This window comes from Styela clava, chromosome 1 (genome assembly GCF_964204865.1).
Source record: "Styela clava chromosome 1, kaStyClav1.hap1.2, whole genome shotgun sequence".
NCBI classification, from domain to species: Eukaryota; Metazoa; Chordata; class Ascidiacea; order Stolidobranchia; family Styelidae; genus Styela; species Styela clava.
Window position 1 is genome coordinate 19,499,434 of NC_135250.1, and position 19,623 is coordinate 19,519,056.

At 33.2% G+C, this 19,623-nt stretch overlaps 41 non-coding genes across 41 annotated transcripts; all 41 read right to left on the reverse strand.

Moving 5' to 3' along the window:
- Positions 1–262: 262 nt before the first annotated feature.
- LOC144429522 (U6 spliceosomal RNA) lies at positions 263–369 on the reverse strand. The gene has a single exon (XR_013478822.1). It is a non-coding gene; the product is annotated as a U6 spliceosomal RNA (small nuclear RNA).
- A 442-nt stretch (positions 370–811) lies between these two features.
- Positions 812–918, reverse strand: LOC144430534 (U6 spliceosomal RNA). The gene has a single exon (XR_013479596.1). It is a non-coding gene; the product is annotated as a U6 spliceosomal RNA (small nuclear RNA).
- A 320-nt stretch (positions 919–1,238) lies between these two features.
- Positions 1,239–1,346, reverse strand: LOC144430276 (U6 spliceosomal RNA). The gene has a single exon (XR_013479435.1). It is a non-coding gene; the product is annotated as a U6 spliceosomal RNA (small nuclear RNA).
- A 351-nt stretch (positions 1,347–1,697) lies between these two features.
- LOC144429818 (U6 spliceosomal RNA) lies at positions 1,698–1,804 on the reverse strand. Its single transcript, XR_013479089.1, has one exon. It is a non-coding gene; the product is annotated as a U6 spliceosomal RNA (small nuclear RNA).
- Positions 1,805–1,940: 136 nt separating this feature from the next.
- Positions 1,941–2,047, reverse strand: LOC144429820 (U6 spliceosomal RNA). Its single transcript, XR_013479090.1, has one exon. It is a non-coding gene; the product is annotated as a U6 spliceosomal RNA (small nuclear RNA).
- A 333-nt stretch (positions 2,048–2,380) lies between these two features.
- LOC144429706 (U6 spliceosomal RNA) lies at positions 2,381–2,487 on the reverse strand. Its single transcript, XR_013479017.1, has one exon. It is a non-coding gene; the product is annotated as a U6 spliceosomal RNA (small nuclear RNA).
- A 333-nt stretch (positions 2,488–2,820) lies between these two features.
- Positions 2,821–2,927, reverse strand: LOC144430462 (U6 spliceosomal RNA). The gene has a single exon (XR_013479550.1). It is a non-coding gene; the product is annotated as a U6 spliceosomal RNA (small nuclear RNA).
- A 333-nt stretch (positions 2,928–3,260) lies between these two features.
- Positions 3,261–3,367, reverse strand: LOC144430464 (U6 spliceosomal RNA). Its single transcript, XR_013479551.1, has one exon. It is a non-coding gene; the product is annotated as a U6 spliceosomal RNA (small nuclear RNA).
- A 329-nt stretch (positions 3,368–3,696) lies between these two features.
- LOC144429569 (U6 spliceosomal RNA) lies at positions 3,697–3,803 on the reverse strand. Its single transcript, XR_013478865.1, has one exon. It is a non-coding gene; the product is annotated as a U6 spliceosomal RNA (small nuclear RNA).
- Positions 3,804–4,154: 351 nt separating this feature from the next.
- LOC144429708 (U6 spliceosomal RNA) lies at positions 4,155–4,261 on the reverse strand. Its single transcript, XR_013479018.1, has one exon. It is a non-coding gene; the product is annotated as a U6 spliceosomal RNA (small nuclear RNA).
- Positions 4,262–4,594: 333 nt separating this feature from the next.
- LOC144429988 (U6 spliceosomal RNA) lies at positions 4,595–4,701 on the reverse strand. Its single transcript, XR_013479236.1, has one exon. It is a non-coding gene; the product is annotated as a U6 spliceosomal RNA (small nuclear RNA).
- Positions 4,702–5,034: 333 nt separating this feature from the next.
- On the reverse strand, positions 5,035–5,141 carry LOC144430246 (U6 spliceosomal RNA). The gene has a single exon (XR_013479403.1). It is a non-coding gene; the product is annotated as a U6 spliceosomal RNA (small nuclear RNA).
- A 333-nt stretch (positions 5,142–5,474) lies between these two features.
- Positions 5,475–5,581, reverse strand: LOC144430500 (U6 spliceosomal RNA). Its single transcript, XR_013479574.1, has one exon. It is a non-coding gene; the product is annotated as a U6 spliceosomal RNA (small nuclear RNA).
- A 329-nt stretch (positions 5,582–5,910) lies between these two features.
- On the reverse strand, positions 5,911–6,017 carry LOC144430549 (U6 spliceosomal RNA). The gene has a single exon (XR_013479603.1). It is a non-coding gene; the product is annotated as a U6 spliceosomal RNA (small nuclear RNA).
- Positions 6,018–6,368: 351 nt separating this feature from the next.
- On the reverse strand, positions 6,369–6,475 carry LOC144429709 (U6 spliceosomal RNA). The gene has a single exon (XR_013479022.1). It is a non-coding gene; the product is annotated as a U6 spliceosomal RNA (small nuclear RNA).
- A 333-nt stretch (positions 6,476–6,808) lies between these two features.
- LOC144429682 (U6 spliceosomal RNA) lies at positions 6,809–6,915 on the reverse strand. Its single transcript, XR_013478975.1, has one exon. It is a non-coding gene; the product is annotated as a U6 spliceosomal RNA (small nuclear RNA).
- A 333-nt stretch (positions 6,916–7,248) lies between these two features.
- LOC144430551 (U6 spliceosomal RNA) lies at positions 7,249–7,355 on the reverse strand. Its single transcript, XR_013479605.1, has one exon. It is a non-coding gene; the product is annotated as a U6 spliceosomal RNA (small nuclear RNA).
- A 351-nt stretch (positions 7,356–7,706) lies between these two features.
- Positions 7,707–7,813, reverse strand: LOC144429710 (U6 spliceosomal RNA). Its single transcript, XR_013479023.1, has one exon. It is a non-coding gene; the product is annotated as a U6 spliceosomal RNA (small nuclear RNA).
- A 333-nt stretch (positions 7,814–8,146) lies between these two features.
- Positions 8,147–8,253, reverse strand: LOC144430309 (U6 spliceosomal RNA). The gene has a single exon (XR_013479445.1). It is a non-coding gene; the product is annotated as a U6 spliceosomal RNA (small nuclear RNA).
- Positions 8,254–8,587: 334 nt separating this feature from the next.
- LOC144429749 (U6 spliceosomal RNA) lies at positions 8,588–8,694 on the reverse strand. The gene has a single exon (XR_013479060.1). It is a non-coding gene; the product is annotated as a U6 spliceosomal RNA (small nuclear RNA).
- Positions 8,695–9,027: 333 nt separating this feature from the next.
- On the reverse strand, positions 9,028–9,134 carry LOC144429863 (U6 spliceosomal RNA). The gene has a single exon (XR_013479121.1). It is a non-coding gene; the product is annotated as a U6 spliceosomal RNA (small nuclear RNA).
- Positions 9,135–9,467: 333 nt separating this feature from the next.
- LOC144429692 (U6 spliceosomal RNA) lies at positions 9,468–9,575 on the reverse strand. Its single transcript, XR_013478985.1, has one exon. It is a non-coding gene; the product is annotated as a U6 spliceosomal RNA (small nuclear RNA).
- Positions 9,576–9,907: 332 nt separating this feature from the next.
- Positions 9,908–10,014, reverse strand: LOC144430238 (U6 spliceosomal RNA). Its single transcript, XR_013479398.1, has one exon. It is a non-coding gene; the product is annotated as a U6 spliceosomal RNA (small nuclear RNA).
- A 326-nt stretch (positions 10,015–10,340) lies between these two features.
- LOC144429634 (U6 spliceosomal RNA) lies at positions 10,341–10,447 on the reverse strand. Its single transcript, XR_013478933.1, has one exon. It is a non-coding gene; the product is annotated as a U6 spliceosomal RNA (small nuclear RNA).
- A 442-nt stretch (positions 10,448–10,889) lies between these two features.
- LOC144429894 (U6 spliceosomal RNA) lies at positions 10,890–10,995 on the reverse strand. The gene has a single exon (XR_013479146.1). It is a non-coding gene; the product is annotated as a U6 spliceosomal RNA (small nuclear RNA).
- A 333-nt stretch (positions 10,996–11,328) lies between these two features.
- LOC144430378 (U6 spliceosomal RNA) lies at positions 11,329–11,434 on the reverse strand. Its single transcript, XR_013479502.1, has one exon. It is a non-coding gene; the product is annotated as a U6 spliceosomal RNA (small nuclear RNA).
- A 333-nt stretch (positions 11,435–11,767) lies between these two features.
- On the reverse strand, positions 11,768–11,874 carry LOC144429855 (U6 spliceosomal RNA). The gene has a single exon (XR_013479108.1). It is a non-coding gene; the product is annotated as a U6 spliceosomal RNA (small nuclear RNA).
- A 751-nt stretch (positions 11,875–12,625) lies between these two features.
- On the reverse strand, positions 12,626–12,732 carry LOC144429916 (U6 spliceosomal RNA). Its single transcript, XR_013479171.1, has one exon. It is a non-coding gene; the product is annotated as a U6 spliceosomal RNA (small nuclear RNA).
- A 333-nt stretch (positions 12,733–13,065) lies between these two features.
- On the reverse strand, positions 13,066–13,172 carry LOC144429838 (U6 spliceosomal RNA). Its single transcript, XR_013479097.1, has one exon. It is a non-coding gene; the product is annotated as a U6 spliceosomal RNA (small nuclear RNA).
- Positions 13,173–13,523: 351 nt separating this feature from the next.
- LOC144429713 (U6 spliceosomal RNA) lies at positions 13,524–13,630 on the reverse strand. Its single transcript, XR_013479027.1, has one exon. It is a non-coding gene; the product is annotated as a U6 spliceosomal RNA (small nuclear RNA).
- A 333-nt stretch (positions 13,631–13,963) lies between these two features.
- LOC144429979 (U6 spliceosomal RNA) lies at positions 13,964–14,070 on the reverse strand. Its single transcript, XR_013479217.1, has one exon. It is a non-coding gene; the product is annotated as a U6 spliceosomal RNA (small nuclear RNA).
- A 332-nt stretch (positions 14,071–14,402) lies between these two features.
- LOC144429556 (U6 spliceosomal RNA) lies at positions 14,403–14,509 on the reverse strand. The gene has a single exon (XR_013478846.1). It is a non-coding gene; the product is annotated as a U6 spliceosomal RNA (small nuclear RNA).
- Positions 14,510–14,860: 351 nt separating this feature from the next.
- On the reverse strand, positions 14,861–14,967 carry LOC144429715 (U6 spliceosomal RNA). The gene has a single exon (XR_013479030.1). It is a non-coding gene; the product is annotated as a U6 spliceosomal RNA (small nuclear RNA).
- A 333-nt stretch (positions 14,968–15,300) lies between these two features.
- LOC144430254 (U6 spliceosomal RNA) lies at positions 15,301–15,407 on the reverse strand. The gene has a single exon (XR_013479414.1). It is a non-coding gene; the product is annotated as a U6 spliceosomal RNA (small nuclear RNA).
- Positions 15,408–15,739: 332 nt separating this feature from the next.
- Positions 15,740–15,846, reverse strand: LOC144429600 (U6 spliceosomal RNA). The gene has a single exon (XR_013478896.1). It is a non-coding gene; the product is annotated as a U6 spliceosomal RNA (small nuclear RNA).
- A 734-nt stretch (positions 15,847–16,580) lies between these two features.
- On the reverse strand, positions 16,581–16,687 carry LOC144429531 (U6 spliceosomal RNA). The gene has a single exon (XR_013478831.1). It is a non-coding gene; the product is annotated as a U6 spliceosomal RNA (small nuclear RNA).
- Positions 16,688–17,438: 751 nt separating this feature from the next.
- Positions 17,439–17,545, reverse strand: LOC144429717 (U6 spliceosomal RNA). The gene has a single exon (XR_013479031.1). It is a non-coding gene; the product is annotated as a U6 spliceosomal RNA (small nuclear RNA).
- Positions 17,546–17,878: 333 nt separating this feature from the next.
- Positions 17,879–17,985, reverse strand: LOC144429558 (U6 spliceosomal RNA). Its single transcript, XR_013478848.1, has one exon. It is a non-coding gene; the product is annotated as a U6 spliceosomal RNA (small nuclear RNA).
- A 350-nt stretch (positions 17,986–18,335) lies between these two features.
- Positions 18,336–18,442, reverse strand: LOC144429719 (U6 spliceosomal RNA). Its single transcript, XR_013479033.1, has one exon. It is a non-coding gene; the product is annotated as a U6 spliceosomal RNA (small nuclear RNA).
- Positions 18,443–18,775: 333 nt separating this feature from the next.
- LOC144430265 (U6 spliceosomal RNA) lies at positions 18,776–18,882 on the reverse strand. The gene has a single exon (XR_013479425.1). It is a non-coding gene; the product is annotated as a U6 spliceosomal RNA (small nuclear RNA).
- Positions 18,883–19,214: 332 nt separating this feature from the next.
- Positions 19,215–19,321, reverse strand: LOC144429601 (U6 spliceosomal RNA). The gene has a single exon (XR_013478897.1). It is a non-coding gene; the product is annotated as a U6 spliceosomal RNA (small nuclear RNA).
- Between the last annotated feature and the right edge of the window lie 302 nt (positions 19,322–19,623).

Consider the following 19,623-nt stretch of genomic DNA (forward strand, 5'->3'; position numbering starts at 1 on the left):
TGTAATAGTAGTAGCAAAATGTTTCCTCCGAAATTACCATTGGTTGAAGGTATTTAATTTAAATACGATATGTCTGTTTAAAGGAACAAACCGTTATATATGATATTACCATCGATTGGAAGTTTATAACTTGGAATTTTCACTCATCGATTCATAATTTTTAGACAAATAGTCAAATTAACTGGTTTAATTGAACAGAGATTGAACTGTTAGTAATATTCCACTTCTTTCGTAAATTTTATCAAAATTAGAGATTTCCCACAAAATAGAGGAACGCTTCACGATTGTGCGTGTCATCCTTGCGCAGGGGCCATGCTAATCTTCTCTGTATCGTTCCAATTTTTTCATATGTACACTCGAAAGTAGTACACTTCACATACTCCTAGTGGTCGTAATGTACGTAGTAATTAGAAGTCAAATATCTATTATGGTGGCTGTAATAGTAGTGCCAAAATGTTTCCTCCGAAATAACCATTGATTGAAGGTATTTAATTTAAATACGATATGTCTGTTTAAGAGGAGAAACAAACCGGTATATATAATGCTGTAATAGTACTAGCAAAATGTTTCCTCCAAAATTACCATTGGTTGAAGGTATTCAATTTAAATACGATATGTCTGTTTAAGAGGAGAAACAAACTGTCATATATGATATTAACATCGATTGAAAGTTTATAACTTGGAATTTTCACTCATCGATTCATACTTTTTAGACAAATAGTCAAATTAACTGGTTTAATTGAACAGATATTGAACTGTTAGTAATATTCCACTTTTTTCGTAAAATTTATTAAAATTAGAGATTTCCCACAAAATAGAGGAACGCTTCACGATTGTGCGTGTCATCCTTGCGCAGGGGCCATGCTAATCTTCTCTGTATCGTTCCAATTTTTTCATATGTACACTCGAAAGTAGTACACTTCACACACTCCCAGTGGTCGTATATGTACGTAGTAATTTGAAGTCAAATATCTATTATGGTGGCTGTAATAGTAGTAGCTAAATGTTTCCTCCGAAATTACCATTGGTTGAAGGTATTTAATTTAAATACGATATGTCTGTTTAACCCTGCTAAAACGCTTAAGAGGAAAAACAAACCGTTATATAAAATAATACCATCGATTGAAAGCTTATAACTTGGAATTTTCACTCATCGATTCATACGTTTTAGACAAATAGTCAAATTACCTGATTTAATTGAACAGAGATTGAACTGTTAGTAATATTCCACTTTCCACAAAACAGAGGAACGCTTCACGATTGTGCGTGTCATCCTTGCGCATGGGGCCATGCTAATCTTCTCTGTATCGCTCAAATTTTTTCATATGTACACTCGAAAGTAGTACACTTCACACACTCCCAGTGGTCGTATATGTACGTAGTAATTAGAAGTCAAATATCTATTATGGTGGCTGTAATAGTAGTAGCTAAATGTTCCCTCCGAAATTACCATTATTTGAAGGTATTTAATTTAAATACGATATGTCTGTTTAACCCTGCTAAAACGCTTAAGAGGAAAAACAAACCGTTATATAAAATAATACCATCGATTGAAAGCTTATAACTTAGAATTTTCACTCATCGATTCATACTTTTTAGACAAATAGTCAAATTAACTGGTTTAACTGAACAGAGATTGAACTGTTAGTAATATTCCACTTTTTTCCTGAAATTGAGTGAATTTAGAGATTTCCCACAAAACAGAGGAACGCTTCACGATTGTGCGTGTCATCCTTGCGCAGGGGCCATGCTAATCTTCTCTGTATCGCTCAAATTTTTTCATATGTACACTCGAGAGTAGTACACTACACACACTCCCAGTGGTCGTATATGTACGTAGTAATTAGAAGTCAAATATCTAATATGGTGGCTGTAATAGTAGTAGCAAAATATTTCCTTCGAAATGACCATTGGTTGAAGGTATTTATAATATTTCCCACAAAACAGAGGAACGCTTCACGATTGTGCGTGTCATCCTTGCGCAGGGGCCATGCTAATCTTCTCTGTATCGCTCAAATTTTTTCATATGTACACTCGAGAGTAGTACACTACACACACTCCCAGTGGTCGTATATGTACGTAGTAATTAGTAGTCAAATATCTAATATGGTGGCTGTAATAGTAGTAGCAAAATATTTCCTTCGAAATGACCATTGGTTGAAGGTATTTAATTTGAATACGACATGTCTGTTTAAGAGTAGAAACAAACCGTTATATATGATATTACCATCGATTGAAAGTTTGTAACTTGGAATTTTCACTCATCGATTCATACTTTTTAGACAAATAGTCAAATTAACTGGTTTAATTGAACAGAGTTTGAACTGTTAGTAATATTCCACTTTTTTCCTGATATTGAGTGAAATTAGAGATTTCCCACAAAACAGAGGAACGCTTCACGATTGTGCGTGTCATCCTTGCGCAGGGGCCATGCTAATCTTCTCTGTATCGCTCAAATTTTTTCATATGTACACTCGAAAGTAGTACACTCCACACACTCCCAGTGGTCGTATATGTACGTAGTAATTAGAAGTCAAATATCTATTATGGTGGCTGTAATAGTGGTAGCAAAATGTTTCCTCCTAAATTACCATTGGTTGAAGGTATTTAATTTAAATACGATATGTCTGTTTAAGAGGAGAAACAAACCGTTATATATGATATTACCATTGATTGAAAGTTTATAACTTAGACTTTTCACTCATCGATTCATACTTTTTAGACAAATAGTCAAATTAACGGGTTTAATTGAACAGAGTTTGAACTGTTAGTAATATTTCACTTTTTTCGTAAAATTTCTTAAAATTAGAGATTTCCCAAAAAACAGAGGAACGGTTCACGATTGTGCGTGTCATCCTTGCGCAGGGGCCCAACTAATCTTCTCTGTATCGCTCAATTTTTTTCATATGTACACTCGAAAGTAGTACACTCCACACACTCCCAGTGGTCGTATATGTACGTAGTAATTAGAAGTCAAATATCTATTATGGTGGCTGTAATAGTAGTAGCAAAATGTTTCCTCCGAAATGACCATTGGTTGAAGGTATTTAATTTAAATACGATAAGTCTGTTTAAGAGGAGAAACAAACCGGTATATATGATATTACCATCGATTGAAAGTTTATAATTTGGGCTTTTTACTCATCAATTCATACTTTTTGGACAAATAGTCAAATTCACTGGTGTAATTAAACAGAGATTGAACTCTTAGTAATATGCTACTTTTTTCCTGAAATTGAGTGAAATTAGAGATTTCCCACAAAATTGAGTAACGCTTCACGATTGTGCGTGCCATCCTTGCCCAGGGGCCATGCTAATCTTCCACGTATTGTTCCATTTTTTTCATAAGTACACTCGAAAGTAGTACACTCCGCACACTCCCAGTGGTCGTATATTTACGTAGTAATTAGAAGTCAAATATCTATTATGGTGGCTGTAATAGTAGTAGCAAAATGTTTCCTCCGAAATTACCATTGGTTGAAGGTATTTAATTTAAATACAATATGTCTGTATAAAGAAACAAACCGTTATATATGACATTACCATCGATTGAAACTTTATAACTTGGAATTTTCACTCATCGATTCATACTTTTTAGACAAATAGTCAAATTAACTGGTTTAATTGAACAGAGATTGAACTGTTAGTAATATTCCACTTTTTTCGTAAAATTTATTAAAATTAGAGATTTCCCACAAAATAGAGGAACGCTTCACGATTGTGCGTGTCATCCTTGCGCAGGGGCCATGCTAATCTTCTCTGTATCGTTCCAATTTTTTCATATGTACACTCGGAAGTAGTACACTTGACACACTCCCAGTGGTCGTATATGTACGTAGTAATTTGAAGTCAAATATCTATTATGGTGGCTGTAATAGTAGTAGCTAAATGTTTCCTCCGGAATTACCATTGGTTGAAGGTATTTAATATAAATACGATATGTCTGTTTAACCCTGCTAAAACGCTTAAGAGGAGAAACAAACCGTTATATAAAATAATACCATCGATTGAAAGTTTATAACTTGGAATTTTCACTCATCGATTCATACTTTTTAGACAAATAGTCAAATTAACTGGTTTAATTGAACAGAGATTGAACTGTTAGTAATATTCCTCTTTTTTCCTGAAATTGAGTGAAATTAGAGATTTCCCACAAAACAGAGGAACGCTTCACGATTGTGCGTGTCATCCTTGCGCAGGGGCCATGCTAATCTTCTCTGTATCGCTCAAATTTTTTCATATGTACACTCGAAAGTAGTACACTACACACACTCCCAGTGGTCGTATATGTACGTAGTAATTAGAAGTCAAATATCTAATATGGTGGCTGTAATAGTAGTAGCAAAATATTTCCTCCGAAATTACCATTGGTTGAAGGTATTTAATTTAAATACGACATGTCTGTTTAAGAGTAGAAATAAACCGTTATTTATGATATTACCATCGATTGAAAGTTTATAACTTGGAATTTTCACTCATCGATTCATACTTTTTAGACAAATAGTCAAATTAACTGGTTTAATTGAACAGAGATTGAACTGTTGGTAATATTCCACTTTTTCCGTAAAATTTATTAAAATTAGAGATTTCCCACAAAATAGAGGAACGCTTCACGATTGTGCGTGTGATCCTTGCGCAGGGGCCATGCTAATCTTCTCTTAATCGTTCCAATTTTTTCATATGTACACTCGAAAGTAGTACACTTCGCACACTCCCAGTGGTCGTATATGTACGTAGTAATTTGAAGTCAAATATCTATTATGGTGGCTGTAATAGTAGTAGCAAAATATTTCCTCCGAAATTACCATTGGTTGAAGGTATTTAATTTAAATACGATATGTCTGTTTAAGAGGAGAAACAAACCGTTATATATGATATTACCATTGATTGAAAGTTTATAACTTAGACTTTTCACTCATCGATTCATACTTTTTAGACAAATAGTCAAATTAACGGGTTTAATTGAACAGAGTTTGAACTGTTAGTAATATTTCACTTTTTTCGTAAAATTTATTAAAATTAGAGATTTCCCAAAAAACAGAGGAACGGTTCACGATTGTGCGTGTCATCCTTGCGCAGGGGCCATGCTAATCTTCTCTGTATCGCTCAATTTTTTTTATATGAACACTCGAAAGTAGTACACTCCACACACTCCCAGTGGTCGTATATGTACGTAGTAATTAGAAGTCAAATATCTATTATGGTGGCTGTAATAGTAGTAGCAAAATGTTTCCTCCGAAATGACCATTGGTTGAAGGTATTTAATTTAAATACGATAAGTCTGTTTAAGAGGAGAAACAAACCGGTATATATGATATTACCATCGATTGAAAGTTTATAATTTGGGCTTTTTACTCATCAATTCATACTTTTTGGACAAATAGTCAAATTCACTGGTGTAATTAAACAGAGATTGAACTCTTAGTAATATGCTACTTTTTTCCTGAAATTGAGTGAAATTAGAGATTTCCCACAAGATAGAGTAACGCTTCACGATTGTGCGTGCCATCCTTGCCCAGGGGCCATGCTAATCTTCCACGTATTGTTCCATTTTTTTCATAAGTACACTCGAAAGTAGTACACTCCGCACACTCCCAGTGGTCGTATATGTACGTAGTAATTAGAAGTCAAATATCTATGATGGTGGCTGTAATAGTAGTAGCAAAATGTTTCCTCCGAAATTACCATTGGTTGAAGGTATTTAATTTAAATACGATATGTCTGTATAAAGAAACAAACCGTTATATATGACATTACCATCGATTGAAACTTTATAACTTGGAATTTTCACTCATCGATTCATACTTTTTAGACAAATAGTCAAATTAACTGGTTTAATTGAACAGAGATTGAACTGTTAGTAATATTCCACTTTTTTCGTAAAATTTATTAAAATTAGAGATTTCCCACAAAATAGAGGAACGCTTCACGATTGTGCGTGTCATCCTTGCGCAGGGGCCATGCTAATCTTCTCTGTATCGTTCCAATTTTTTCATATGTACACTCGAAAGTAGTACACTTGACACACTCCCAGTGGTCGTATATGTACGTAGTAATTTGAAGTCAAATATCTATTATGGTGGCTGTAATAGTAGTAGCTAAATGTTTCCTCCGGAATTACCATTGGTTGAAGGTATTTAATATAAATACGATATGTCTGTTTAACCCTGCTAAAACGCTTAAGAGGAGAAACAAACCGTTATATAAAATAATACCATCGATTGAAAGTTTATAACTTGGAATTTTCACTCATCGATTCATACTTTTTAGACAAATAGTCAAATTAACTGGTTTAATTGAACAGAGATTGAACTGTTAGTAATATTCCTCTTTTTTCCTGAAATTGAGTGAAATTAGAGATTTCCCACAAAACAGAGGAACGCTTCACGATTGTGCGTGTCATCCTTGCGCAGGGGCCATGCTAATCTTCTCTGTATCGCTCAAATTTTTTCATATGTACACTCGAAAGTAGTACACTACACTGACTCCCAGTGGTCGTATATGTACGTAGTAATTAGAAGTCAAATATCTAATATGGTGGCTGTAATAGTAGTAGCAAAATATTTCCTCCGAAATGACCATTGGTTGAAGGTATTTAATTTAAATACGACATGTCTGTTTAAGAGTAGAAACAAATCGTTATTTTTGATATTACCATCGATTGAAAGTTTATAACTTGGAATTTTCACTCATCGATTCATACTTTTTAGACAAATAGTCAAATTAACTGGTTTAATTGAACAGAGATTGAACTGTTGGTAATATTTCACTTTTTTCGTAAAATTTATTAAAATTAAAGATTTCCCAAAAAATAGAGGAACGCTTCACGATTGTGCGTGTCATCCTTGCGCAGGGGGCATGCTAATCTTCTCAGTATCGTTCCAATTTTTTCATATGTACACTCGAAAGTAGTACACTTCACACACTCCCATTGGTCGTATATGTACGTAGTAAGTAGAAGTCAAATATCTATTATGGTGGCTGTAATAGTAGTAGCTAAATGTTTCCTCCGAAATTACCATTGGTTGAAGGTATTTAATTTAAATACGATATGTCTGTTTAAGAGGAGAAACAAACCGTTATATAAAATAATACCATCGATTGAAAGTTTATAACTTGGAATTTTCACTCATCGATTCATACTTTTTAGACAAATAGTCAAATTAACTGGTTTAATTGAACAGAGATTGAACTGTTAGTAATATTCCACTTTTTTCGTAAAATTTATTAAAATTAGAGATTTCCCACAAAATAGAGGAACGCTTCACGATTGTGCGTGTCATCCTTGCGCAGGGGCCATGCTAATCTTCTCTGTATCGTTCCAATTTTTTCATATGTACACTCGAAAGTAGTACACTTGACACACTCCCAGTGGTCGTATATGTACGTAGTAATTTGAAGTCAAATATCTATTATGGTGGCTGTAATAGTAGTAGCTAAATGTTTCCTCCGGAATTACCATTGGTTGAAGGTATTTAATATAAATACGATATGTCTGTTTAACCCTGCTAAAACGCTTAAGAGGAGAAACAAACCGTTATATAAAATAATACCATCGATTGAAAGTTTATAACTTGGAATTTTCACTCATCGATTCATACTTTTTAGACAAATAGTCAAATTAACTGGTTTAATTGAACAGAGATTGAACTGTTAGTAATATTCCTCTTTTTTCCTGAAATTGAGTGAAATTAGAGATTTCCCACAAAACAGAGGAACGCTTCACGATTGTGCGTGTCATCCTTGCGCAGGGGCCATGCTAATCTTCTCTGTATCGCTCAAATTTTTTCATATGTACACTCGAAAGTAGTACACTACACTGACTCCCAGTGGTCGCATATGTACGTAGTAATTAGAAGTCAAATATCTAATATGGTGGCTGTAATAGTAGTAGCAAAATATTTCCTCCGAAATGACCATTGGTTGAAGGTATTTAATTTAAATACGACATGTCTGTTTAAGAGTAGAAACAAACCGTTATTTTTGATATTACCATCGATTGAAAGTTTATAACTTGGAATTTTCACTCATCGATTCATACTTTTTAGACAAATAGTCAAATTAACTGGTTTAATTGAACAGAGATTGAACTGTTGGTAATATTTCACTTTTTTCGTAAAATTTATTAAAATTAAAGATTTCCCAAAAAATAGAGGAACGCTTCACGATTGTGCGTGTCATCCTTGCGCAGGGGCCATGCTAATCTTCTCTGTATCGTTCCAATTTTTTCATATGTACACTCGAAAGTAGTACACTTCACACACTCCCATTGGTCGTATATGTACGTAGTAAGTAGAAGTCAAATATCTATTATGGTGGCTGTAATAGTAGTAGCTAAATGTTTCCTCCGAAATTACCATTGGTTGAAGGTATTTAATTTAAATACGATATGTCTGTTTAAGAGGAGAAACAAACCGTTATATAAAATAATACCATCGATTGAAAGTTTATAACTTGGAATTTTCACTCATCGATTCATACTTTTTAGACATGTTGGTCAAATTAACTGGTTTAATTGAACAGAGATTGAACTGTTAGTAATATTCCACTTTTGCCGTAAAATTTATTAAAATTAGAGATTTCCCACAAAATAGAGGAACGCTTCACGATTGTGCGTGTCATCCTTGCGCAGGGGCCATGCTAATCTTCTCTTAATCGTTCCAATTTTTTCATATGTACACTCGAAAGTAGTACACTTCACACACTCCCAGTGGTCGTATATGTACGTAGTAATTTGAAGTCAAATATCTATTATGGTGGCTGTAATAGTAGTAGCAAAATATTTCCTCCGAAATGACCATTGGTTGAAGGTATTTAATTTAAATACGACATGTCTGTTTAAGAGTAGAAACAAACCGTTATATATGATATTACCATCGATTGAAAGTTTATAACTTGGAATTTTCACTCATCGATTCATACTTTTTAGACAAATAGTCAAATTAACTGGTTTAATTGAACAGAGATTAAACTGTTAGTAATATTCCACTTTTTTCCTGAAATTGAGTGAAATTAGAGATTTCCCACAAAACAGAGGAACGCTTCACGATTGTGCGTGTCATCCTTGCACAGGGGCCATGCTAATCTTCTCTGTATCGCTCAAATTTTTTCATATGTACACTCGAAAGTAGTACACTACACACACTCCCAGTGGTCGTATATGTACGTAGCAATTAGAAGTCAAATATCTAATATGGTGGCTGTAATAGTAGTAGCAAAATATTTCCTCCGAAATGACCATTGGTTGAAGGTATTTAATTTAAATACGACATGTCTGTTTAAGAGTAGAAACAAACCGTTATATATGATATTACCATCGATTGAAAGTTTATAACTTGGAATTTTCACTCATCGATTCATACTTTTTAGACAATTAGTCAAATTAACTGGTTTAATTGAACAGAGTTTGAACTGTTAGTAATATTTCACTTTTTTCGTAAAATTTATTAAAATTAGAGATTTCCCAAAAAATAGAGGAGCGCTTCACGATTGTGCGTGTCATCCTTGCGCAGGGGCCATGCTAATCTTCTCTGTATCGTTACAATTTTTTTCATATGTACACTCGAAAGTAGTACACTCCACACACTCCCAGTGGTCGTATATGTACGTAGTAATTAGAAGTCAAATATCTATTATGGTGGCTGTAATAGTAGTAGCAAAATGTTTCCTCCGAAATGACCATTGGTTGAAGGTATTTAATTTAAATACGATATGTCTGTTTAAGAGGAGAAACAAACCGGTATATATGATATTACCATCGATTGAAAGTTATAATTTGGGCTTTTTACTCATCAATTCATATTTTTTGGACAAATAGTCAAATTCACTGGTGTAATTAAACAGAGATTGAACTCTTAGTAATATGCTACTTTTTTCCTGAAATTGAGTGAAATTAGATATTTTCCACAAAATAGAGGAACGCTTCACGATTGTGCGTGCCATCCTTGCCCAGGGGCCATGCTAATCTTCACTGTATTGTTTCATTTTTTTCATAAGTACAATCGAAAGTAGTACACTTCGCACACTCCCAGTGGTCGTATATGTACGTAGTAATTAGAAGTCAAATATCTATGATGGTGGCTGTAATAGTAGTAGCAAAATGTTTCCTCCGAAATTACCATTGGTTGAAGGTATTTAATTTAAATACGATATGTCTGTTTAAAGAAACAAACCGTTATATATGATATTACCATCGATTGGAAGTTTATAACTTGGAATTTTCCCTCAACGATTCATACTTTTTAGAAAATAGTCAAATTAACTGGTTTAATTGAACAGAGATTACTGTTAGTAATATTCCACTTTTTTCGTAAATTTTATTAAAATTAGAGATTTCCCACAAAATAGAGGAACGCTTCACGATTGTGCGTGTCATCCTTGCGCAGGGGCCATGCTAATCTTCGCTGTATCGTTCCAATTTTTTCATATGTACACTCGAAAGTAGTACACTTCACATACTCCCAGTGGTCGTAATGTACGTAGTAATTAGAAGTCAAATATCTATTATGGTGGCTGTAATAAAAGTGCCAAAATGTTTCCTCTGAAATGACCATTGGTTGAAGGTATTTAATTTAAATACGATATGTCTGTTTAAGAGGAGAAACAAACCGGTATATATAATGCTGTAATAGTACTAGCAAAATGTTTCCTCCGAAATTACCATTGGTTGAAGGTATTCAATTTAAATACGATATGTCTGTTTAAGAGGAGAAACAAACCGTTATATATGATATTACCATCGATTGAAAGTTTATAACTTGGAATTATCACTCATCGATTCATACTTTTTAGACAAATAGTCAAATTAACTGGTTTAATTGAACAGAGATTGAACTGTTAGTAATATTCCACTTTTTTCCTGAAATTGAGTGAAATTAGAGATTTCCCACAAAACAGAGGTACGCTTCACGATTGTGCGTGTCATCCTTGCGCAGGGCCATGCTCATCTTCTCTGTATCGTTCCAATTTTTTCATATGTACACTCGAAAGTAGTACACTTCACACACTCCCAGTGGTCGTATATGTACGTAGTAATTAGAAGTCAAATATCTATTATGGTGGCTGTAATAGTAGTAGCAAAATATTTCCTCCGAAATGACCATTGGTTGAAGGTATTTAATTTAAATACGATATGTCTGTTTAAGAGGAGAAACAAACCGTTATATATGATATTACCATCGATTGAAAGTTTATAACTTGGAATTTTCACTCATCGATTCATACTTTTTAGACAAATAGTCAAATTAACTGGTTTAATTGAACAGAGATTGAACTGTTAGTAATATTCCACTTTTTTCCTGAAATTGAGTGAAATTAGAGATTTCCCACAAAACAGAGGTACGCTTCACGATTGTGCGTGTCATCCTTGCGCAGGGCCATGCTCATCTTCTCTGTGTCGCTCAAATTTTTTCATATGTACACTCGAAAGTAGTACACTCCACACACTCCCAGTGGTCGTATATGTACGTAGTAATTAGAAGTCAAATATCTATTATGGTGGCTGTAATAGTAGTAGCAAAATGTTTCCTCAAAAATTACCATTGGTTGAAGGTATTTAATTTAAATACGATATGTCTGTTTAAGAGGAGAAACAAACCGTTATATATGATATTACCATTGATTGAAAGTTTATAACTTAGACTTTTCACTCATCGATTCATACTTTTCAGACAAATAGTCAAATAAACTGGTTTAATAGAACAGAGTTTGAACTGTTAATAATATTTCACTTTTTTCGTAAAATTTATTAAAATTAGAGATTTCCCAAAAAATAGATGAACGCTTCACGATTGTGCGTGTCATACTTGCGCAGGGGCCATGCAAATCTTCTCTGTATCGTTCCAATTTTTTCATATGTACACTTGAAAGTAGTACACTTCACACACTCCCAGTGGTTGTATATGTACGTAGTAATTAGAAGTCAAATATATATTATGGTGGCTGTAATAGTAGTAGCTAAATGTTTCCTCCGAAATTACCATTGGTTGGAGGTATTTAATTTAAATACGATATGTCTGTTTAAGAGGAGAAACAAACCGTTATATAAAATAATACCATCGATTGAAAGTTTATAACTTGGAATTTTCACTCATCGATTCATACTTTTTTGACAAATACTCAAATTAACTGGTTTAATTGAACAGAGATTGAACTGTTAGTAATATTCCACTTTTTTCGTAAAATTTATTAAAATTAGAGATTTCCCACAAAATAGAGGAATCTAATCTTCTCTGTATTGTTCCAATTTTTTCTTATGTACACTCGAAAGTAGTACACTTCACACTCCCAGTGGTCGTATATGTACGTAGTAATTTGAAGTCAAATATCTATTATGGTGGCTGTAATAGTAGTAGCTAAATGTTTCCTCCAAAATTACCATTTGTTGAAGGTATTTAAATTTAAATACGATATGTCTGTTTAACCCTGCTAAAACGCTTAAGATGAGAAACAAACCGTTATATAAAATAATACCATCGATTGAAAGTTTATAACTTGGAATTTTCAATCATCGATTCATAATTTTCAGACAAATAGTCAAATTAACTTGTTTAATTGAACAGAGATTGAACTGTTAGTAATAATCCACTTTTTTTCCTGAAATTGAGTGAAACTAGAGATTTCCCACAAAACAGAGGAACGCTTCACGACTGTGCGTGTCATCCTTGCGCAGGGGCCATGCTAATCTTCTCTGTATCGCTCAGATTTTTTCATATGTACACTCGAAAGTAGTACACTCCACACACTCCCAGTGGTCGTATATGTACGTAGTAATTAGAAGTCAAATATCTATTATGGTGGCTGTAATAGTAGTAGCAAAATGTTTCCTCCGAAATTACCATTGGTTGAAGGTTTTTAATTTAAATACGATATGTCTGTTTAAGAGGAGAAACAAACCGTTATAAATGATATTACCATCGATTGAAAGTTTATAACTTAGACTTTTCACTCATCGATTCATACTTTTTAGACAAATAGTCAAATTAACTGGTTTAATTGAACAGAGTTTGAACTGTTAGTAATATTTCAATTTTTTCTTAAATTTTATTAAAATTAGAGATTTCCCCAAAAAAAGAGGAAAGCTTCACGATTGTGCGTGTCATCCTTGCGCAGGGGCCATGCTAATCTTCTCTGTATCGTTCCAATTTTTTCATATGTACACTTGAAAGTAGTACACTTCACACACTCCCAGTGGTCGTATATGTACGTAGTAATTTGAAGTCAAATATATATTATGGTGGCTGTAATAGTAGTAGCTAAATGTTTCCTCCAAAATTACCATTGGTTGAAGGTATTTAATTTAAATACGATATGTCTGTTTAACCCTGCTAAAACGCTTAAGAGGAGAAACAAACCGTTATATAAAATAATACCATTGATTGAAATTTCATAACTTGGAATTTTCACTCATCGATTCATACTTTTTAGACAAATAGTTAAATTAACTGGTTTAATTTAACCAAGATTGAACTGTTAGTAATGTTCCACTTTTTTCTTGAAATTGAGTGAAATTAGAGATTTCCCACAAAACAGAGGAACGCTTCACGATTGTGCGTGTCATCCTTGCGCAGGGGCCATGCTAATCTTCTCTGTATCGCTCAAATTTTTTCATATGTACACTCGAAAGTAGTACACTACACACACTCCCAGTGGTCGTATATGTACGTAGTAATTAGAAGTCAAATATCTAATATGGTTGCTGTAATAGTAGTAGCAGAATATTTTCTCCGAAATGACCATTGGTTGAAGGTATTTAATTTAAATACGATATGTCTGTTTAAGAGGAGAAACAAACCGGTATATATGATATTACCATCGATTGAAAGTTTATAATTTGGGCTTTTTACTCATCGATTCATACTTTTTGGACAAATAGTCGAATTCACTGGTGTAATTAAACAGAGATTGAACTCTTAGTAATATTCCACTTTTTTCCTGAAATTGAGTGAAATTAGAGATTTCCCACAAAATAGAGGAACGCTTCACGATTGTGCGTGTCATCCTTGCGCAGGGGCCATGCTAATCTTCTCTGTATCGCACAGATTTTTTCATATGTACACTCGAAAGTAGTACACTCCACACACTCCCAGTGGTCGTATATGTACGTAGTAATTAGGAGTCAAATATCTATTATGGTGGCTGTAATAGTAGTAGCAAAATGTTTCCTCCGAAATTACCATTGGTTGAAGGTTTTTAATTTAAATACGATATGTCTGTTTAAGAGGAGAACAAACCGTTATAAATGATATTACCATCGATTGAAAGTTTATAACTTAGACTTTTCACTCATCGATTCATACTTTTTAGACAAATAGTCAAATTAACTGGTTTAATTGAACAGAGTTTGAACTGTTAGTAATATTTAAATTTTTTCGTAAATTTTATTAAAATTAGAGATTTCCCAAAAAAAAGAGGAAAGCTTCACGATTGTGCGTGTCATCCTTGCGCAGGGGCCATGCTAATCTTCTCTGTATCGTTCCAATTTTTTCATATGTACACTTGAAAGTAATACACTTCACACACTCCCATTGGTCGTATATGTACGTAGTAATTTGAAGTCAAATATCTATTATGGTGGCTGTAATAGTAGTAGCTAAATGTTTCCTCCAAAATTACCATTGGTTGAAGGTATTTAATTTAAATACGATATTTCTGTTTAACCCTGCTAAAACGCTTAAGAGGAGAAACAAACCGTTATATAAAATAATACCATTGATTGAAATTTTATAACTTAGAATTTTCACTCATCGATTCATACTTTTTAGACAAATAGTTTAATTAACTGGTTTAATTGAACCAAGATTGAACTGTTAGTAATATTCCACTTTTTTCTTGAAATTGAGTGAAATTAGAGATTTCCCACAAAACAGAGGAACGCTTCACGATTGTGCGTGTCATCCTTGCGCAGGGGCCATGCTAATCTTCTCTGTATCGCTCAAATTTTTTCATATGTACACTCGAAAGTAGTACACTACACACACTCCCAGTGGTCGTATATGTACGTAGTAATTAGAAGTCAAATATCTAATATGGTTGCTGTAATAGTAGTAGCAGAATATTTTCTCCGAAATGACCATTGGTTGAAGGTATTTAATTTAAATACGATATGTCTGTTTAAGAGGAGAAACAAACCGGTATATATGATATTACCATCGATTGAAAGTTTATAATTTGGGCTTTTTACTCATCGATTCATACTTTTTGGACAAATAGTCGAATTCACTGGTGTAATTAAACAGAGATTGAACTCTTAGTAATATTCCACTTTTTTCCTGAAATTGAGTGAAATTAGAGATTTCCCACAAAATAGAGGAACGCTTCAAGATTGTGCGTGCCATCCTTGCCCAGGGGCCATGCTAATCTTCCCTGTATCGTTCCATTTTTTTCATAAGTACACTCGAAAGTAGTACACTTCACACTCTCCCAGTGATCGTATATGTACGTAGTAATTAGAAGTCAAATATCTATTATGGTGGCTGTAATAGTAGTAGCAAAATGTTTCCTCAGAAATTACCATTGGTTGAAGGTATTTAATTTAAATACGATATGTCTGTTTAAGAGGAGAAACAAACCGTTATATATGATATTACCATTGATTGAAAGTTTATAACTTAGACTTTTCACTCATCGATTTATACTTTTCAGACAAATAGTCAAATAAACTGGTTTAATAGAACAGAGTTTGAACTGTTAATAATATTTCACTTTTTTCGTAAAATTTATTAAAATTAGAGATTTCCCAAAAAATAGAGAACGCTTCACGATTGTGCGTGTCATACTTGCGCAGGGGCCATGCTAATCTTCTCTGTATCGTTCCAATTTTTTCATATGTACACTTGAAAGTAGTACACTTCACACACTCCCAGTGGTCGTATATGTACGTAGTAATTAGAAGTCAAATATCTATTATGGTGGCTGTAATAGTAGTAGCTAAATGTTTCCTCTGAAATTACCATTTGGTTGAAGGTATTTAATTTAAATACGATATGTCTGTTTAAGAGGAGAAACAAACCGTTATATAAAATAATACCATCGATTGAAAGTTTATAACTTAGAATTTGCACTCATCGATTCATACTTTTTAGACAAATACTCAAATTAACTGGTTTAATTGAACAGAGATTGAACTGTTAGTAATATTCCACTTTTTTCGTAAAATTTATTAAAATTCGAGATTTCCCACAAAATAGAGGAATCTAATCTTCTCTGTATCGTTCCAATTTTTTCATATGTACACTCGAAAGTAGTACACTTCACACACTCCCAGTGGTCGTATATGTACGTAGTAATTAGAAGTCAAATATCTATTATGGTGGCTGTAATAGTAGTAGCTAAATGTTTCCTCCGAAATTACCATTGGTTGAAGGTATTTAATTTAAATACGATATGTCTGTTTAAGAGGAGAAACAAACCGTTATATAAAATAATACCATCGATTGAAAGTTTATAACTTGGAATTTTCACTCATCGATTCATACTTTTTAGACAAATAGTCAAATTAACTGGTTTAATTGAACAGAGATTGAACTGTTAGTAATATTCCACTTTTTTCGTAAAATTTATTAAAATTAGAGATTTCCCACAAAATAGAGGAACGCTTCATGATTGTGCGTGTCATCCTTGCGCAGGGGCCATGCTAATCTTCTCTGTATCGTTCCAATTTTTTCATATGTACACTCGAAAGTAGTACACTTCACACACTCCCAGTGGTCGTATATGTACGTAGTAATTTGAAGTCAAATATCTATTATGGTGGCTGTAATAGTAGTAGCTAAATGTTTTCTCCGAAATTACCATTGGTTGAAGGTATTTAATTTAAATACGATATGTCTGTTTAAGAGGAGAAACAAACCGTTATATAAAATAATATCATCGATTGAAAGTTTATAACTTAGAATTTTCACTCATCGATTCATACTTTTCAGACAAATACTCAAATTAACTGGTTTAATTGAACAGAGATTGAACTGTTAGTAATATTCCACTTTTTTCGTAAAATTTATTAAAATTCGAGATTTCCCACAAAATAGAGGAATCTAATCTTCTCTGTATCGTTCCAATTTTTTCATATGTACACTCGAAAGTAGTACACTTCACACACTCCCAGTGGTCGTATATGTACGTTGTAATTTGAAGTCAAATATCTATTATGGTGGCTGTAATAGTAGTAGCTAAATGTTTCCTCCAAAATTATCATTGGTTGAAGGTATTTAATTTAAATACGATATGTCTGTTTAACCCTGCTAAAACGATTAAGAGGAGAAACAAACGGTTATATAAAATTTTACCATCGATTGAAAGTTTATAACTTGGAATTTTCACTCATCGATTCATACTTTTTAGACAAATAGTCAAATTACCTGGTTTAATTGAACAGAGATTGAACTGTTAGTAATATTCCACTTTTTTCCTGAAATTGAGTGAAATTAGAGATTTCCCACAAAACAGAGGAACGCTTCACGATTGTGCGTGTCATCCTTGCGCAGGGGCCATGCTAATCTTCTCTGTATCGCTCAAATTTTTTCATATGTACACTCGAAAGTAGTACACTCCACACACTCCCAGTGGTCGTATATGTACGTAGTAATTAGAAGTCAAATATCTAGTATGGTGGCTGTAATAGTAGTAGCAAAATGTTTCCTCCGAAATTACCATTGGTTGAAGGTATTTAATTTAAATACGATATGTCTGTTTAAGAGGAGAAACAAACCGTTATATATGATATTACCATTGATTGAAAGTTTATAACTTAGACTTTTCACTCATCGATTTATACTTTTTAGACAAATAGTCAAATTAACTGGTTTAATTGAACAGAGTTTGAACTGTTAGTAATATTTAAATTTTTTCGTAAATTTTATTAAAATTAGAGATTTCCCAAAAAAAAGAGGAAAGCTTCACGATTGTGCGTGTCATCCTTGCGCAGGGGCCATGCTAATCTTCTCTGTATCGTTCCAATTTTTTCATATGTACACTTGAAAGTAATACACTTCACACACTCCCATTGGTCGTATATGTACGTAGTAATTTGAAGTCAAATATCTATTATGGTGGCTGTAATAGTAGTAGCTAAATGTTTCCTCCAAAATTACCATTGGTTGAAGGTATTTAATTTAAATACGATATTTCTGTTTAACCCTGCTAAAACGCTTAAGAGGAGAAACAAACCGTTATATAAAATAATACCATTGATTGAAATTTTATAACTTAGAATTTTCACTCATCGATTCATACTTTTTAGACAAATAGTTTAATTAACTGGTTTAATTGAACCAAGATTGAACTGTTAGTAATATTCCACTTTTTCTTGAAATTGAGTGAAATTAGAGATTTCCCACAAAACAGAGGAACGCTTCACGATTGTGCGTGTCATCCTTGCGCAGGGGCCATGCTAATCTTCTCTGTATCGCTCAAATTTTTTCATATGTACACTCGAAAGTAGTACACTACACACACTCCCAGTGGTCGTATATGTACGTAGTAATTAGAAGTCAAATATCTAATATGGTTGCTGTAATAGTAGTAGCAGAATATTTTCTCCGAAATGACCATTGGTTGAAGGTATTTAATTTAAATACGATATGTCTGTTTAAGAGGAGAAACAAACCGGTATATATGATATTACCATCGATTGAAAGTTTATAATTTGGGCTTTTTACTCATCGATTCATACTTTTTGGACAAATAGTCGAATTCACTGGTGTAATTAAACAGAGATTGAACTCTTAGTAATATTCCACTTTTTTCCTGAAATTGAGTGAAATTAGAGATTTCCCACAAAATAGAGGAACGCTTCAAGATTGTGCGTGCCATCCTTGCCCAGGGGCCATGCTAATCTTCCCTGTATCGTTCCATTTTTTTCATAAGTACACTCGAAAGTAGTACACTTCACACTCTCCCAGTGATCGTATATGTACGTAGTAATTAGAAGTCAAATATCTATTATGGTGGCTGTAATAGTAGTAGCAAAATGTTTCCTCAGAAATTACCATTGGTTGAAGGTATTTAATTTAAATACGATATGTCTGTTTAAGAGGAGAAACAAACCGTTATATATGATATTACCATTGATTGAAAGTTTATAACTTAGACTTTTCACTCATCGATTTATACTTTTCAGACAAATAGTCAAATAAACTGGTTTAATAGAACAGAGTTTGAACTGTTAATAATATTTCACTTTTTTCGTAAAATTTATTAAAATTAGAGATTTCCCAAAAAATAGAGAACGCTTCACGATTGTGCGTGTCATACTTGCGCAGGGGCCATGCTAATCTTCTCTGTATCGTTCCAATTTTTTCATATGTACACTTGAAAGTAGTACACTTCACACACTCCCAGTGGTCGTATATGTACGTAGTAATTAGAAGTCAAATATCTATTATGGTGGCTGTAATAGTAGTAGCTAAATGTTTCCTCTGAAATTACCATTTGGTTGAAGGTATTTAATTTAAATACGATATGTCTGTTTAAGAGGAGAAACAAACCGTTATATAAAATAATACCATCGATTGAAAGTTTATAACTTAGAATTTGCACTCATCGATTCATACTTTTTAGACAAATACTCAAATTAACTGGTTTAATTGAACAGAGATTGAACTGTTAGTAATATTCCACTTTTTT